The following is a 16,157-nucleotide window of genomic DNA, read 5'->3' as shown; positions in this document are numbered from 1 at the left end:
GATCGTGCGTACACGGCATAAGATGCATAGACCTTTAGAGCTTTTTTTTCACAATATAAATGCACCTAGATTTAAGCTGGACATAATGGATCGAAATTCGTCCATTTCCTGTGGAACCGGCCGACTTTTAATCCATGTATGCCCATTCCAGTTCATGACAAGTCAACTTATCGATCAACTTTACATGAACAGGCTTGATAAAAAAAACAATCGCTTAATCAGCGCATGCAGCCAATAGTGTACTCTGGTGGTGGGGGAGTCCCGCTGTCAGAATACAATGACATAGCAGGGAGGATTTCCTCATTCACCTTGAATGTGTGGCTGAGAAAATCGGCTCAGTTTTTTCCTTCAGCCAGCTGGCTGAAGGAAGAAAATTGAGCCGTGTACGGCCAGCTTTAGTAAATGCAAATGTCAGCGTTTTCGTATAACAAAACAATACCAACAACTGATATTGTGCACATAGTCAATGTAAAATTGCCCACTTGAAAGACAGGACAGTTCTCTATACCGTATCCACATATCAAGGCTCCGTAACACTTTGCCTAGATCTGGATGTACCACAAAATTGTGCTCCAGGTGTGTCAAATGATGGGCAAAATGAAAATCAATATTCAAAATTTCATCCACCTTAAAGAGGAACTTCTACCTTTGCATACATATTATTGAACAAAAGGCACCTTTAGAAATGTTTATTAATGGCAATCTACAAACAGATACTTACAGATAATTGCAGCCTTTTTTTTCTTCATATTATTATAATGGCGGCAATTTTTATTAAGGGCAGATGAATCCATCTCCCCTTTTCTCCCTAGATCATCAGTACCCCGATTATCAGTGCAGCCCCATCAGTGCCAATCAGTGGACATCAGTGCAGCTTATTAGTGCAGCCTCATCAGTGCCCATCAGAGCAGTGTCATCAGTGTGGCCTCATCAGTGCCCATCAGTGAAGAGGAAAAATTACTTATTTGCAAAAATCTTTTAACAGAAACTAAATACATTTTCCTTTTGTTTATTTAGCAGAAAATAAAAAGCCCAGTGTTGATTAAAGACCACCAAAAGAAAGAAATATTGGTCTCAAAAAATGATACAAATTGAACCACTTCAGCTCCAGAAGGATTTGCCCCCTTAATGACCAGGCCATTTTTTGCGATACGGCACTCAGTCGCTTTAACTGACAATTGTGCGGTTGTGCCCAAACAAAATTGGCATCCTTTTTTCCCCACAAATAGAGATTTCTTCTGGTAGTATTCGATCACCTCTGCGGTTTCTATTTTTTTGCGCTATAAACAAAGAGCGACAATTTTATTTTGTTTACTGCTATACTACATATCCCCCAAAAAAATATTCATCAGTTTAGGGCGATACATATTTTTGGTACAAAAAATTGCAATAGGCGTATATTGATTGGTTTGCACACAAGTTATAGTGTCTACAAAATAGGGGATAGATTTATGCCATTTTTTTTTTTTTTTTAATAGTAATGGTGGCAATTTTCAATTTTTAAAAAGACTGCAACATTGCGGTGGACAGATCGGACACTTTGACACTTTTTTGGGACCATTGACATTTATACAGCGATCAGAGCTACAAATAGCCACCGATTACTGTGAACATTTCACTGGTAGGGAAGGGGTTAAATGTGTTTCCTAGGTGTGTTATAACTGTAGGAGGGATGGGCTGCCAGGGACATGACAGAGATCACTGTTCCCAATCATTGGGAACAGTAGATCCCTGTCATGACACTTGTTAGAACGGGAAATCACTATGTTTACAAAAGCAGTTCCCTGTTCTGCCGCCGTAATAGGCGATCGCAGATCCCTGGCGAACATTGAATCTGCCCGACCCGGGGGAACGCTACCCCAACATGCGCACACTCGCCTGCTATCGCGCCTGACGCTGTACAGCTATGGCGATTTGCACAGGAGAGCTGACCTGGAGTCATATAACGACGGCGGCTGGTTGGCAAGTGGTTAATATGGGTACAGTGTCGCATAACTCCACAATTGTCATTCGAAGTGCGACAACACTGAAAGCTGAAAATTGGCCTGGTCAGGAAGGGAGTGAAAGTGCCCGGGATATTGAAATGAACTAATAAATGTAAGATGATTTCATATCAGCATGCAGAGCTGTATGCGGTCATGATTTTTAATGAAAAGGGGGGGGGGAGATACATTTTAAAAGAACTAAGGAGTCCACAGTGGTCAGCTTCATTGAATATACTTGGTACATAAACCATAGAAATCTTCAAAGGACCACAGGTACACTTTGTGTGTGGTGTATACAGTATCCACGAGTCCTCACATTTATAAATGCAGAATGTTATGCACACAGTATGAAATCATTTAAGAAATTACCCACACATTCTGATGTGATTCTGAGTGCATTAGAAGGCTATTTAATGCTTGAAGGCTTTCAATCATGAAAACAATGTTATTGTGTCACACATCTTTAATGTATTGATCTTGAATGACTGCTACAGGGGTGCAGTTTATTTCTAGATAAAAATGGTTACTTCAACTCATTCATGTCATTAAACAAGTGAAAAACAAATGCAACTTTAAAAATGTTTTCTTTCACAAGAATCGTTAAGATGAAAAATGTTGAAAAACAAAAATGTGTTTATATCAGTCTTGCCACCCAGGCCAATTCTGACATTTCTCTCCTACTTGTAAAATCATAATTTTTTTGCTAGAAAATTACATAGAACCCCCAAATATTATATGTTTTTTTTTTTAGCAAAGACCCTAGAGAATAAAAAGTTGCGACTTTTTATCTTGCACGGTATTTGCGCAGCCCAATACCTTTGCATATTGTGAAAGATGAAGGTACACAGAGTAAATAGATACCTAACATGTCACAACATGTTCAAAATTGCACATGCTCGTGGAATGGCGCCAAACTTCGGTACTTAAAAATCCCCATATATTTTTATCTGTGTGTGTAAACAGTGTATAGTCATTTGGCAGCATTCTGCTGCTAAATCACTGTGTTGCTTTCTATTTGATTGCTGTCCACAAGTCCCCCCCCCCCCATTACAACACATAGGGGTAGATTCACAAAGGAGATACGACGGCGTATCTCCAGATACGCCGTTGTATCTCCGAGTCTGGGCGGTCGTATCAATGCGCCTGATTCATAGAATCAGTTACGCATAGATTTCTATTAGATCCGACCGGCGTAAGTCTCTTATGCCGTCGGATCCTAACTGCATATTTACGCTGGCCGCTAGGGGCGTGTACGCTGATTTACGCCTAGAAATATGTAAATCAGCTAGATACGCGAATTCACGAACGTACGCCCGGCCGACGCAGTACAGTTACGCCGTTTACATTAGGCTTTTCCCAGCGTAAAGTTACCCCTGCTATATGGTGGCGTACATGCGGCGTATCCTATGTTAAGTATTGACGTCATTCCCGCATCGAATTTTGAAAAATTTACGTTGTTTGCGTAAGTCGTCCGTGAATGGGGCTGGACGTCATTTACGTTCACGTCGAAACCAAAACGTTCTTGCGGCGTACTTTGGAGCAATGCACACTGGGAAATTCCACGGACGTGACATGACTTGAAAAACGTCAAGTCATGGTTAATTTACATAACACACGCCCACGTCTTCACAATTTGAATTAGGCGGGCTTACGCCGGCCTATTTACGCTACGCCGCCGCAACTTTCTTTTGAGAATACGGCACTTGCCTGTAAAAGTTGCGGAGGCGTAACGTAAATAGGATACGTTATGCCCACACAAAGATACGCCATTCTACGTGAATCTACCCCACAGACTATAAGAAGTCTAGCTCTTATGGAACCATTGTCACTGGCTGAAGAAGGAACCAATGAGCTGTTCCGAAACGCGCCCCGCCTCTATGACACACTTCCTGTCCACTTCCTGTTTGTGTTCCATGCTGGTTTCTGTCTCGCTTCCTCTAATGTCATCCCCAGGCTGACATTATTATTGTGTCCTCTGAATATTCTCAGCACAAGTTGGCTGTTATCTCGTGGACTTCCCTGGAAGCTTTACCATCACAGACTGGGACTGCCTTGCCACTGGAACATCTCCTGGACGCACTTACCTGCTACATGCCTGTTTAATCCACTATCTTGTAAGTGTTTTTAACCCCTTTATGGGATATTAAAAGTTTTATACTTCTGCACTTAGAGGCGCCTTGTTTGTTTTTCTGTTTCCATTAGAGATTGCTTGCCTAATGTGTGTGAAGATTTGCTACCCTCTCCAACACAGACTTTATCTGTCAGGATTCAAATGCTTGGAGAGCCCTGGATATACACTTTTTTCTTAAAAATCCCGATAGGCTACGTTTACATTTTTTTTTACTGGTTACATGTTTTGAGTTACAGAGGAGGTCTGGGGCCAACAAAAATATTGCTCTTGCTCTAATGTTCGCGCTGATGCATGTATGGTTTGAACACCGTTTTCATATGTGGGCTGGACTTGCGTATGCATTCGTTTTTTTTTATTGTTAATTATACTTAATTATTTTTCATTGACACTTTTTTAAAAACCAAAAAAGTTTCAATAATTTTTTTTCCTATTACAAGGAATGTAAGCATCCCTTGTAATAGGAATTTGATATGACAGGTCCTCTTTACAGTGAGATATGGGGTCAATAAGACCCCACATCTCACCTCTAGGCTGGGAAGCCTGAAATTAAAAAAAAAACTATCTAGGCTTCCCAGTCGAGGCGGCGCCGATTGTTTGAATGCACAAGCCGGGCGTGACGTCATAACATTGCACGCAGACCGGGGGGGGGGTCTGTGCTGATTGATTTTCAGCCCACCCAGGACCAGGGATGCCACCAGTACCACCAGGGATGCCCACTACTGCTGACCCCCAGGTATGCCACCCATGCCCATCCGTGCCACCTATTAGTGTCCATCAGTGCCCATAAGTAGCCATCAGTGCAGCCTTTCAGTCAATCTATGAGTGCCCATCTGTGCTGCCTATGAGTGCCCATCAGTGCTGCCTATCAGTGCCACCTATGAGTGCCCATCATCTGTGCCACCTTATTAGTGTCGCCTTATCAGTGCCCATCAGCAGGGGTGTATCTAGGTTATGGCTGCCATGGCAAGTGCCATGGGCGCCATATGAAGGGGTGCTGGTGAGTGGCTGGGCAGCAATGCACTTACCAGGGTCTGATGGTCTCTTTTTCCCTCCACGCTCCAGAGCATAAGCTGGATCTCCTTTTCAGCACCTTTGCTCATGGACAACGGCAGCGCTGCAAGTGGGACTATTTCTCATTTCTTACTTCTGTAAGTGCAGTCACTGATCGCGGAGTAAGCAGGAATCTGCCTTTCCCGATGCTACCTCTATAGTTCCGGGTACAGCAGCTCTGACAGCTTGAATATCTCTGCTCCCCCATGCTGTCAGGGATGCTATAGTCAGGACTATATCAGTGGCATCGGGCCGGTGTATTTCTCGACAGGACGCTAGGACTGTGGACTCAGTCAGAAGGTGTCTCCTCACCTCCTCACTTCTGACTGGAGGTCCTATTAGTACAAAAGCAGAGCCCAGCCACCTGCCCAGCAGGAGGAATGGCTGTACTGCCAGTGACTTATGCTGAAACTGACCCTCTTGATTAAGATGCAGGCACATTTTTCATGCTTTCCCCTCTCCCTGCAGGCCATGGCTCCTTTGTAGTCTAAATCATATTTTTTTTGGGCCCCATGAGATCAAACACAGAGGACCAGGAGTCTGTAAAAAGGAGGGATTATTTTTTCTAATTCGGCTTGCTGGAATATCAACTCCTCCCATGTAGTTCATGGCAATAAAAGCTCTCCCATTCCATCTGGTCGGATTGGCAGCGCACAAAGAAGGAGGAGGAACATCAGTTTCTTCCTCTCCTCTGAGGCCATAAGTTATGAAGATTTCATCACTTCCAGTATCGGTTCTGCATTTACCTGGCTGGTACCAGCTAAGAAAGCAGCCAATAAGCCTTGGAGGGCATAGGATTTCTCCATAAAGAGTACCACCCAAGGTATCACAAGGGATGACAAATATCACTTGAAGACAGCTGAATTATTTTTTGAGGTTAGGGCCGGGCCAGGGATGGACCCAGGGGTGAGGTCATGGGCCCCAGGATATCTAACAGTGGCCCTGGTCTCTGGTAAGGGGGTAGTGGGGGCACAGACTCTGGCAGTGGCTGGGTTTTTGCAGCACAGCAGCAGGCAGGGAGAGAGGGTGTCCTCTTGTATATCAGTGCAGTCATCATTCTCAGTCAAACTGGTGAGCAGCAGAAAAATAAGAGCACAGCCTACTATGCTGGAATTTGTAGACCGATGGAGGTGGGGAAATGCTCACACATACTGTGGAGAGAGGGCTGGTCATATAAAGTAAAAGGCTCTATGCTGTTACAGGGCTGCCATGGCTGACCTGGCCCCTGTCTAAAAATACTAAAGGGGTAAAGGGGGACACCGATGTAAGTGGGATCTCTGGACTCTGTGATAACCAGATACCCCCTCACATCAGAGGCCCCCCTACATCCCAGTCCGCAGAGATCCCCTTTGTGTCAGAGTCCCCCCCCCTCCTTACAGTGTATATAAAGATGATGCCAGAGTCCACAGCATTCTTTAGATCAGATTTCCCAGTGTGAAGGGGAACTCTGTGGATTCTGATGTAAGGAAGGCTCTCTGGGAACTCTAAGGGGGGAACTGTGATATAAGATGTAACGCTATTGACTCTGGTGTAAGGGGTAATTAAAGCGCTTGACTTGTAGTTTTGGTAGCTGTTTTTTTTTTGTTAAGGTTATCTGAAAGATGGGTTTCAAATGTTTTGACAGGGGCGCAGGTTCAGTGCTTGCCATAGGCACCATTTTCACCAGTGAAGGAGAAAACGTACCTATTTACAAAAATTTATAACAGAATCAAAGAAAAACTTTTTTTTTTTTTTAAATGTTGGGTCTTTTTTATTTGTTTAGCAAAAAACAAAAACCCCAGAGGTGATCAAATACCTCCAAAAGAAAGCTCTATTTGTGGGAACAAAATGATAAAAACATTTTTTGGGTACAGTGTATCATGACCGCGCAATTGTCATTTAAAAAGCGACAGCGCTGAAAGCTGAAAATTGGCCCTGGGCAGAAAAGGGGGAAGTGCCCGGTATTGAAGTGGTTAAAATGCAAAAGTGGGTAGTTCTGACTGAATACGCTCCTGCTCTTTCTCAGTCCATACAGACCATATATATTCTGAAACATAGCACACACATGCGCAAGATCAATTAGCTATATAACCTTTTGACTTGTACACACGATCGGTTTTCCCGGCGGTAAAAAGTCAGCCGGGAAAACAGAGAACCTGCTCGTTAGCTTTTTCCCCCCTACACACGGCCGGTTTTCCTGGCAGGAAAACTGCCATGAGAGCTTTGGTTGGGAAACCTGGCCGTGTTTAAAGCAGGAGTTCACCCGAAAAAAATTTTTTAACCTTAGATTAATGCTCATTTTGTCAAGGGGAATCGGGTAGTTTTTTTAAAATCGAAGCAGTACTTACCGTTTTAGAGAGTGATCTTCTCCGCCGCTTCCAGGTCTGGTCATCGGGACTGGGCGTTCCTATTTGATTGACAGTCTTCCGACAGGCTTTCGACGGTCGCATACATCGCGTCATGAGTAGCCGAAAGAAGCCGAACGTCGGTGCGGCTCTATACGGCGCCTGCGCACCGACGTTAGGCTACTTTCGGAGAAATTGTGACGCGATGTATGCGACCGTCAGAAGCCTGTCGGAAGACTGTCAATCAAATAGGAACGCCCAGTCCCGCAGCCCATACCCGGAAGCGGCGGAGAAGATCGCTCTCTAAAATGGTAAGTACTGCTTAGATTTTAAAAAAACTACCCGATTCCCCTTGACAAAATGAGCATCAATCTAAGGTTAAAAATTAACTTTTCGGGTGAACCTCCATTTTAATGCTCCACCGCAGGCTTTCTCTATAGAAAAACTTCTGGCTTAAAAACCACCGGGAATCCCAGCAGGAGAAAATAAAACACATTCTTATTTTTCCCGCCGGGATTCCCAGCGGTTTCCTGTCGGGAAAACTGCCATGGACCATACACACGGCCAGTTTTGTATGGTCCAAAAGCTGTCATGGCAGTTTTCCAGAGGGGAAAACTGGTCGCGTGTACGAGGCATTATACAAAAAGGAGCAACCCATAGAAAGCACAACAGACCTTCCTATGATAGAAAATTGTTCCAGAGCACAGGAACAGAACAACTCCTGTGCTGAAAAACTTAGCAGGGTCCCTAAACTGTCCTATTTGCAATAGACTAGTTCAGAAACCACCCTTCAAAGTCAAACTGCATTTCATTTCAATACTTTTATTATTCAGTTTTGGAGTCACTGAAACATTCAATAGCTATCAAAACTGAAAGAAGAAACATTTCATCATAAAAACCATTTAGAACTTAGCATATAGAAAGCTTTCATGAAAAATTTCAAAACCGGTTTTAATGCCTATAGTCCAAATGCAGGGCTTCACACAAAAATAAAGCATGCAATATTTGTGTTTCAATTTTCATAATGTTATCAACCAAGATCTAAAAACGCTATACTGGTTACCATTTCTCATAGAAGGTTTTCCAGGTTAGCTGCATTAAGAACACATAACAGAAACAGAGATTATAGTTAATCAATGGGTCTTGCTGATTCCAGGAGGTTCCTTGCTGCTTTATTTCCATCCTGCCAGTGTTGTCTGCTGCTCTACCAGTCCAGAATGTGTGCGACTGTATGAGCCCAGAACAGCATCTGGCTCTTTCCATTAACTACACAAATCAGCAAATCCATTGTCCCCCAGTCATTCTTGATTCATTTGTTTCCTGAGCACTGTCAATGGCACATTCCGATTTCTTTTTCTGCCTAGTTGGCTGCCATTAATGTTAATTTACAGAGAGCGTGCGCAGGTGAGCCAGAATAAAGAGATGCTATCTGATTTTCACGGTGCGAAAGCTTTTTAAATCAAATATAGCTGTTATTTTGACTACATGCCAAATAACTGTAAATGTTTTTTTTTTTACAGTGACCATTTTCTTTTTTTAAATTCTTTTATGCAGCTATAATAAAGCATTTCTCTTTAAAGGTTATATCATTTTCCACTGAACGTTAAGTTAACACAGGCCAATACTACAATGTAATATATTGCTAGAATACTAGTCACTTCTCCCCAGACAACAGCAAGCAGCCATTTACCAAGCAAAATCACTCCAGGGAATCCCAATGGTTTACCACTGTAAACACGCAATATATAATGACCCCAATTATTGATTATCATCCACAACCACCATCATGTCCTCTTCACATTGACACGTTTGCTTTTGGCTTAATTCAAACAGCTGTTGTTATTGTGAAAATCTACCATCCCTGTCGCAGCTTAGGACAATTATCACTCCTAATTACTAATTTTATCCCATTTATGTTCACACCTCTATCAATGAACATACACCACCGGCGCACTTTTATAGAACTCTAAATAGAATCCTGTGGAGAAAACACTCCTGGAGGCTATTAAATGAAGAGAATCGTTGTTTCAATCCAACAAGAAGTAGAAGACCACTTTTCTTATGAGTTTTTGTTTGGGAGACATGTCGCAGGACTGTGCAATTGTCAGTTAAAGCGACGCAGTGCCGAAACACAAAAAGTGGCCCGGTCATTGACCAGCAAAATGGTCTGGGGCTTAAGTGGTTAACAAAGTAGGAACAAAAATTGTTTCTGGACAGCCGCACTCTGAAAAAATTGTAGCCTTTATTAAAAGAAGGACAGCACTACAAATCACAGCAACATAAAATAAAACCCGACTGCTAAGTGGTTAACCCTATCTGAATAGTTTGTTCTAAACTGCTAATTTTATGTAAGGAATAAAGTAGTTTAAAAAAAAAAACTTATTTTTTTTTATATAATATTTGCAAATCAATAAATCAACATATTTTATGACGTCACAGAACTCAAGATAATCAGAGTGTGATCATCAAGATGGCAGAATGTCACCTAATTTACATTATCAGTCATTCCAGGTTGACGAGCAGGTAAAAATTAAGAACAAGATTCAGTATAAAATCTGTCGGTTGGGCGAATAGGCAAACTAAATAGTGTGTCTATCTCCTGAGCTGAACCTCCGGCTGTAGCAGGAAGTGATCCATTGAGCAGCACTGTTGCTGCTCAATTTGTCTGCTTCCCACTCAAGCAGCTTGTTTCAGGAGCCAGTGGCCACCAGATAATAGCCACTAATGATGAATCCTTAGCTTACAGGGAAATCTAAGCAATATTGGCTGAAATCACTGACCAAATTTGGCCAATCGGCAAGGAGTAAATACAGGAGTGGTTTGCCCTGTGTTTTTTTCTTTCAGCAGGCATCATTTATCGTGATTGATGAGGATTTGCATTGCTGGATGATGCGATTGACCATGGATTTATGTCGTGGGACAGTTTTTTTTCTTAAATAAAGGACTAGTAAAAGTGTGTTGGTATGCTGGTATGTTGGTGTTTTCTTTATTGTTTACAGGTTTGTTTTTTTAATCAGTAGGAGCAGACCAAGCTGCATGCTTGGATGAGGGATCGGAATGGGTTTTAAAAGGGCGACCATACTTTTGTTTTTTGTGTGTTTTTTAATTTTAAAATTAATAACAGAACCTGAAAAATAGTGGACTCTAATCTTGACTTTTTCAACCCAGAACTTCTCCCGCCTCTGCACTCTCCCTGCAGACTTCCACCTCCAGGACTCTTCACCACCTGTGCAACACTTCCCCGTCACAGCATTAGACATCCTGTCCCACCATCTTGAATAGGCTAGGCCTCCCTCTGAATAATTCCTAGCTGAAACTTCACTTGATGAATAATAGACCAGGGGCCTGCAGTACCCCTTCTTAATGGCCCTGAACATTTGATTAATAAAGCATAAGTGACGGTGGACTACTGATCCCAACAAGCAAATCCTGAGTGCTCAGACTGCAGCGACTTGACACAAAACCCCACAGTCTCTCCTCTGGCTCTACACCCAGCTCCCCTGGTGGGCCTCTTCCAGATCTCCACTGGGCCTCAATTACCGACTCCTGTCCCGAGTCCTTCTTGAAAGATTTACCCGGACCAACTGCTCCTGTTCCAAGACACCTCTCCATGACCGTGTAAGGAAAGTCTCCTTTGCAGCATCCAAGCTGGGAAGTGGGGGTGGGGGTGTCCCTCCAGCACTCCATCTTTCAATTCACCCAGCCAACAACTCCTCCCCAGCAGGCTGACTGTGAGTATATTTAGGAGGCCTGCCCCTTGCCAACCCTAGTTGAGGATTGGTCAGGGCTCCTCACATGTACTCCATGCCACTCCAACTCTAAGCCCTGCCCCACTTCCAGAACATTCTCACTGAAAGCAAGGGAGGCACCCAAGAGCTGAAGCACATGTCAGTCACACTCACTGCTAAACTAGCCACTCCCTGCCCCCAGATCAAAAACAAACAGGCTTAGCTTGCAGCATTAGGCCTGTTTAAATTTACCTGCGCTGACAGAGCCTCAAACACTACTCATCTAGCACCTACCTATGGTTAGAGGGTTCTACACTTGTAACATGTTCCAGCATCTACAGCCTCCTCCCCTGCCTTAACCCCCACCCCCGACCCCTGACAGAAGGCGGAGGATCTTCTCACACCACCTGTTGTCACAATTAGAAAACACCTTTCCAGTTACCTGTGAATGAATGTCTACAAGTACCATCAGCCATTGATGGTTGATGAGTTGCAAGGGTGCAAAGGTGCTGGTAAGCGCCATCTTAATTCATAAAAATCTTCCTGCTCTCAGGTAACCAAATGCCTGCCTGTATGAGCAGGCCGCTATGCTGAGAGCTTGCAGGGGCCCGAGACTGCACCTACAAGCTGCTCATCATGGGTGCAATGCTCTGCAGGGTCCTTAGAAAAAAAAACTGTGAATGTATTATTTTTATTTTAAAGGTGAACTTATCCTTTAAAGGTTGTACTGCTCACCTTTTTAGAAAGGATTTACACCACTGCCTAGATAGATATAAGCACATATTTTGCTAAAACACAACATCTAAATATAACACACCATTGACCTCATTTAAAAACTTGGTACAAATGGTAGCCCATGACAACCATACTGAACTAAGCTTTCATTAGTTTGAATACTCTAATCTGCTAAAAAAATATTTTTATTTTAGCAACAAGTGACTAAAAAACATAATTTTAGAAATATTACAAGTGAATATTACAAGTGAAGATTATGAAGATCTTTATATCAACCACTATTACTATTGTCATGTATTCAGTGTGGGTTAGGAAAGAATCACTGACATCTAATTGGTCAATATGTTTTGAGTTTCCAAAATTCTAGCCCAACCATACAAGCAGTATAAAGTAACACCTTGTGCTATGTTAGGGAAATATAATACAAAACAGGATTATTAGACTTTCATGCTTAATATTCAAGTTTTCGATTTTGAGATAGAATGTAATAACAAAAATGCAGAAAAAGAAGATAGATAAGAAGAGATTGAATACACAAGTACATGTTTTTTTTTTTACTGTAAGTCAACAGCTCTCTTCCCCCAAGTTTAAATTACATAACAATAGAAAGCATACCATGCTATAAGTGATCTGTGAATATTAAAAGTAATGAAAAAAATATTTTAATATGGTCTACAACGTATATTTTCATGTAAAAAATAAACGTGGCACGCCAATTTTGGCCACAATAGTTTTAATGAAACCTACTTCATGGCATTAAAACCTAATCCATCACAGTTTACTTTACTCGAATTTCTGATCCATCCATCTGAAAATCTAGTACTAAATAAACAAATGACCTGTAACCTCAATCTAACCTCTAACCCTACATAAAAATTAATGCCTAAACCTAACATTTAATCTAACGCCAAAAAACACCAATTAACCTAAATGAAAGCCTAACCTCTTAAACTGACCCCTGAGCTGGGTAACAAAGCTGTGTAAATCTCAGTTCTGGATTTTGAATTTAAAACAAAATGTGTTAGGAAAGAGACATGGAATGTACCTTTTCAAATCCCTTTCAAAAAATGCTAGTTGCCTGGCTAACAGCTACTTAGTTAACAATTTCAGCCTAATTCCTAACCTCAAATCTGAAGCAATTCTTTACCATTATGATATTTAAATCTATATCATATAAAAAATGTAATGACGAAATTAAGCAAAAAAAAAAAAAAAAAGAATACTGATAATTCACAGGCAAATGCTTTAACATACACAACTGTATTTCCTGCCTACATTATAATTTAGTTGACCCAAAACAATTGTCGAAGGTGGTGTGGAACCCATTTAGTTATTCTGCCAACCTGTCATTACAGGATGGATATCTCCCCCAGGAATGACAGACTGGGAGGAAATGACTAGTTGCAGCATCAGGACTTGCCATAACACTTGGGAAAACGTAACTTTAATGCTGCACACACACGATCGTTTTTCGGCATGAAAAAAAACAACGTTTTTTGGCATGTAGAAAAAACTTTGTTTTTTCCAACTTCATTAAAACGATGTTGCCCACACACAATCGTTTTTAAAAAATGCTCTAGCAAAGCTGCAGACATACAACACGTACAACGGCACTATAAAGAGGAAGTTCCATGCGGATGACGCCACCCTTGGGGCTGCTTTAGCTGATTCCGTGTTAGTAAAAGACGATTTGCGCTTTTCTGTCTGTTACAGCGTGATAAATGTGCTTACTCCATTATGAACGGTAGTTTTACGAGAACGAGCGCTCCCGTCTCATAACTAGCTTCTGAGCATGCGTGGGTTTTTAACGTCTTTTTTAGCCCACACACGATCATTTTTTACAACCCGAAAACAACATTGTTTAAAACGTCGTTAAAAAATGCAGCATGTTCGAAAAAAAATGTTGTAGTTTTTCAGAACCCGAAAAATGATGTGAAACCCACACATGATCATTTTAAATGACATTTTTAAAAAACTTTGTTTTTTTCATGCCAAAAAATGATCGTGTGTACGCGGCATTATGCTCTATAGCAGCAACAGCTTGTAATATCTCACTATAAAACAAGGAGCACCTCCCTCATTCAGAAATGGCCCAGTAATCACAAACAGTGCTCAAAATCTGGATCACCACTTGTAATTAAAGTGGTTGTAAAGGCTCAAGGTTTTCTACCTTCATGCCTTCTATGTATGAAAGTAAAAAAACCTTCTGTGTGCAGCCCAGCTCCCTCTAATGCCTGATCTTCCTCCAGTGATGTGCACAAAAGCCTCAGCTCTCCAGGGACTTTCCTTATTGGCCTGGTGTGTTAATCACAGCCAGTGAGCCAATGAGGAGAGAGAAGGGGCGGGCCGAGCCATGGCTCTGTGTGTGAATGGAAATGCAGAGTCACAGCTTAGTAACAAGTATGCTTGGTTTCCCCCCATTGCAAGCTGTTTGCTCTGGGGGCACTCAGCAGGAGGGAGGGGCCAAGAGCACCAGCGAGGGACCTGAGGAGGAGGATCGGAGATGCACAGAGCAGGGGAGTATGACATGTTTATTATTGAAAAAAATTAAAAAGTCTTTAATATCATTTTAGGCCATTGGGGTGGCCCCCATTGGGTAAGATAATTTATCGGACTTTAAGTTCAAAGCAGAAAGAGGGGAAGCATCCTTTATTAGACACACAAATTGTCAATTTACATGGAAAAATACTTGATTCACTCATAAATGGGATAACACCACTGTCATCCCAGTCCCAGGATCCCACTGTGTAATGGACTACTGTCAATGTGTCGTAGTGTGAAGCTGGAGCAGCCAACCAGGAAGCTGGAAGCCATAAGCGCTCTGGAACTAGCTTTGAGTGCACTGCCAGTGTGAGAGCAGAAGTGATATCAGTCTGAGAGGGCAGAATGGTGTATGTTCATAGCTACGCATTGCAGAGCATGTGCGCTCCTTCAGGGCTGAAGAGCTTTTTTGCAGTTGCCAATTTAAGACCAGGCCTTTTTCTGACACTTATATTTACATGTAAAAATCTTTTTCTTTTTTTTTTGCTACAAAATTACTTAGAACACCCAATCATTATATATTTTTCTAAAGCAGAGGCCCTAGAGAATAAGTTGGGCGTTGCAATTGTTGTATGCAGTTTTTGCAGTTGTTTTGGAGAAAATACACTTTTTAAAATTTGAATGCACAAAAACACAATATAATACCCAACTGTTGGGTAAAATTTAAAGATGATGTTACGCCGAGTAAACAGATACCAAACATGTCACGCTTTAAAATTGTGCATGCGTGTGCAACAACGAGAGATGGTTACTAATGTTCAATTATAGCTTTACAGGTAGTTTAAGATTGCTTTAACCTGTAAAGCTCCAAAGAACACTGGAAAAAAGTTGACTTCTCCTTTTCTAAGGCCAAATGCTTACCTGCACAAATGCTAACATTTATAATATTATATTCACCTTTGTTGAACAGCCTATTGCATTTCATCAGACTTTGTTTTAATATACCCACTAAAAGGAAGTCAGCTATGGATAGGAAATGGTTCCCCATAAGGATACACCCTTTCCAAAATTCTAATTTTACAGAAAATGCATCCTTAAATGCAGTTGTTGTTTATAGAAATATTAAGAAACTATGCTGCAGAATTAGGTTGGCCATATCCAGGCAGATGTGTATTGCATTATTGTTATGTCAAAACTCTTTTGTGACCTGTCTGACAGACAAACTGCGCATGCAGTTTTCTAAAGATATGGGAATGATCAGTGTCTGCTCTGGTTTTCATCAGGTTGGAAAATCTGGCAACAAGCATTTCTGATGATTGTATTTATTATCAGTCCCTAGGTAACCACAACTGTCGCAAGTAATGCTTAAAGCCAGCATGCGAGGATTGGGTAGTGTATAGGCACCCTTGATAAATAATGTAAAAAAATGGGTATAAGCAGTTAAAAAAATAGTTACCAGCTCAAATTGATGGACCTTAAAGAATATTTAACAAAGTTTGGGATGTGTTATGCTGTACATTATGTCCCAACAGCTGGAGTTCCTTTCAAATTGTGAAGTCACATTAGGGTGACATTAACCATATCGCAGAAGAGTAAGCCATAAGATAAGAAGAGTGGGATCAATGAGATCTCAGTGTGATTTCAAAAGCAATTTATTTTTTAATCAGGCTTCCAAAGTAAGATTTTTAAGGGCCTTTCTTTAAGTGAACAGTGAATGCAGCAT

The 16,157-nt window shown here is 41.6% G+C and overlaps 1 protein-coding gene across 6 annotated transcripts in view; it reads right to left on the bottom strand.

Moving 5' to 3' along the window:
• The window catches only part of ELMO1 (engulfment and cell motility 1), a 559,417-nt gene that overhangs the window by 134,948 nt on the left and 408,312 nt on the right, over positions 1 to 16,157 (bottom strand). The window contains exon 1 of one of the 6 annotated variants that reach the window (XM_040353216.1): positions 11,031 to 11,101. The exons of the other annotated variants lie outside the window; for them this stretch is intronic. The gene's annotated coding sequence lies outside the window, so the exon portion shown is untranslated. Of the gene's footprint in view, positions 1 to 11,030; positions 11,102 to 16,157 lie in introns of those variants that run through there. 6 annotated transcript variants of the gene reach the window in all.

The sequence above is a fragment of the Rana temporaria genome, chromosome 5 (assembly GCF_905171775.1).
Source record: "Rana temporaria chromosome 5, aRanTem1.1, whole genome shotgun sequence".
Taxonomy (NCBI): domain Eukaryota; kingdom Metazoa; phylum Chordata; class Amphibia; order Anura; family Ranidae; genus Rana; species Rana temporaria.
This window is presented reverse-complemented; position numbering and strand designations above follow the sequence as displayed.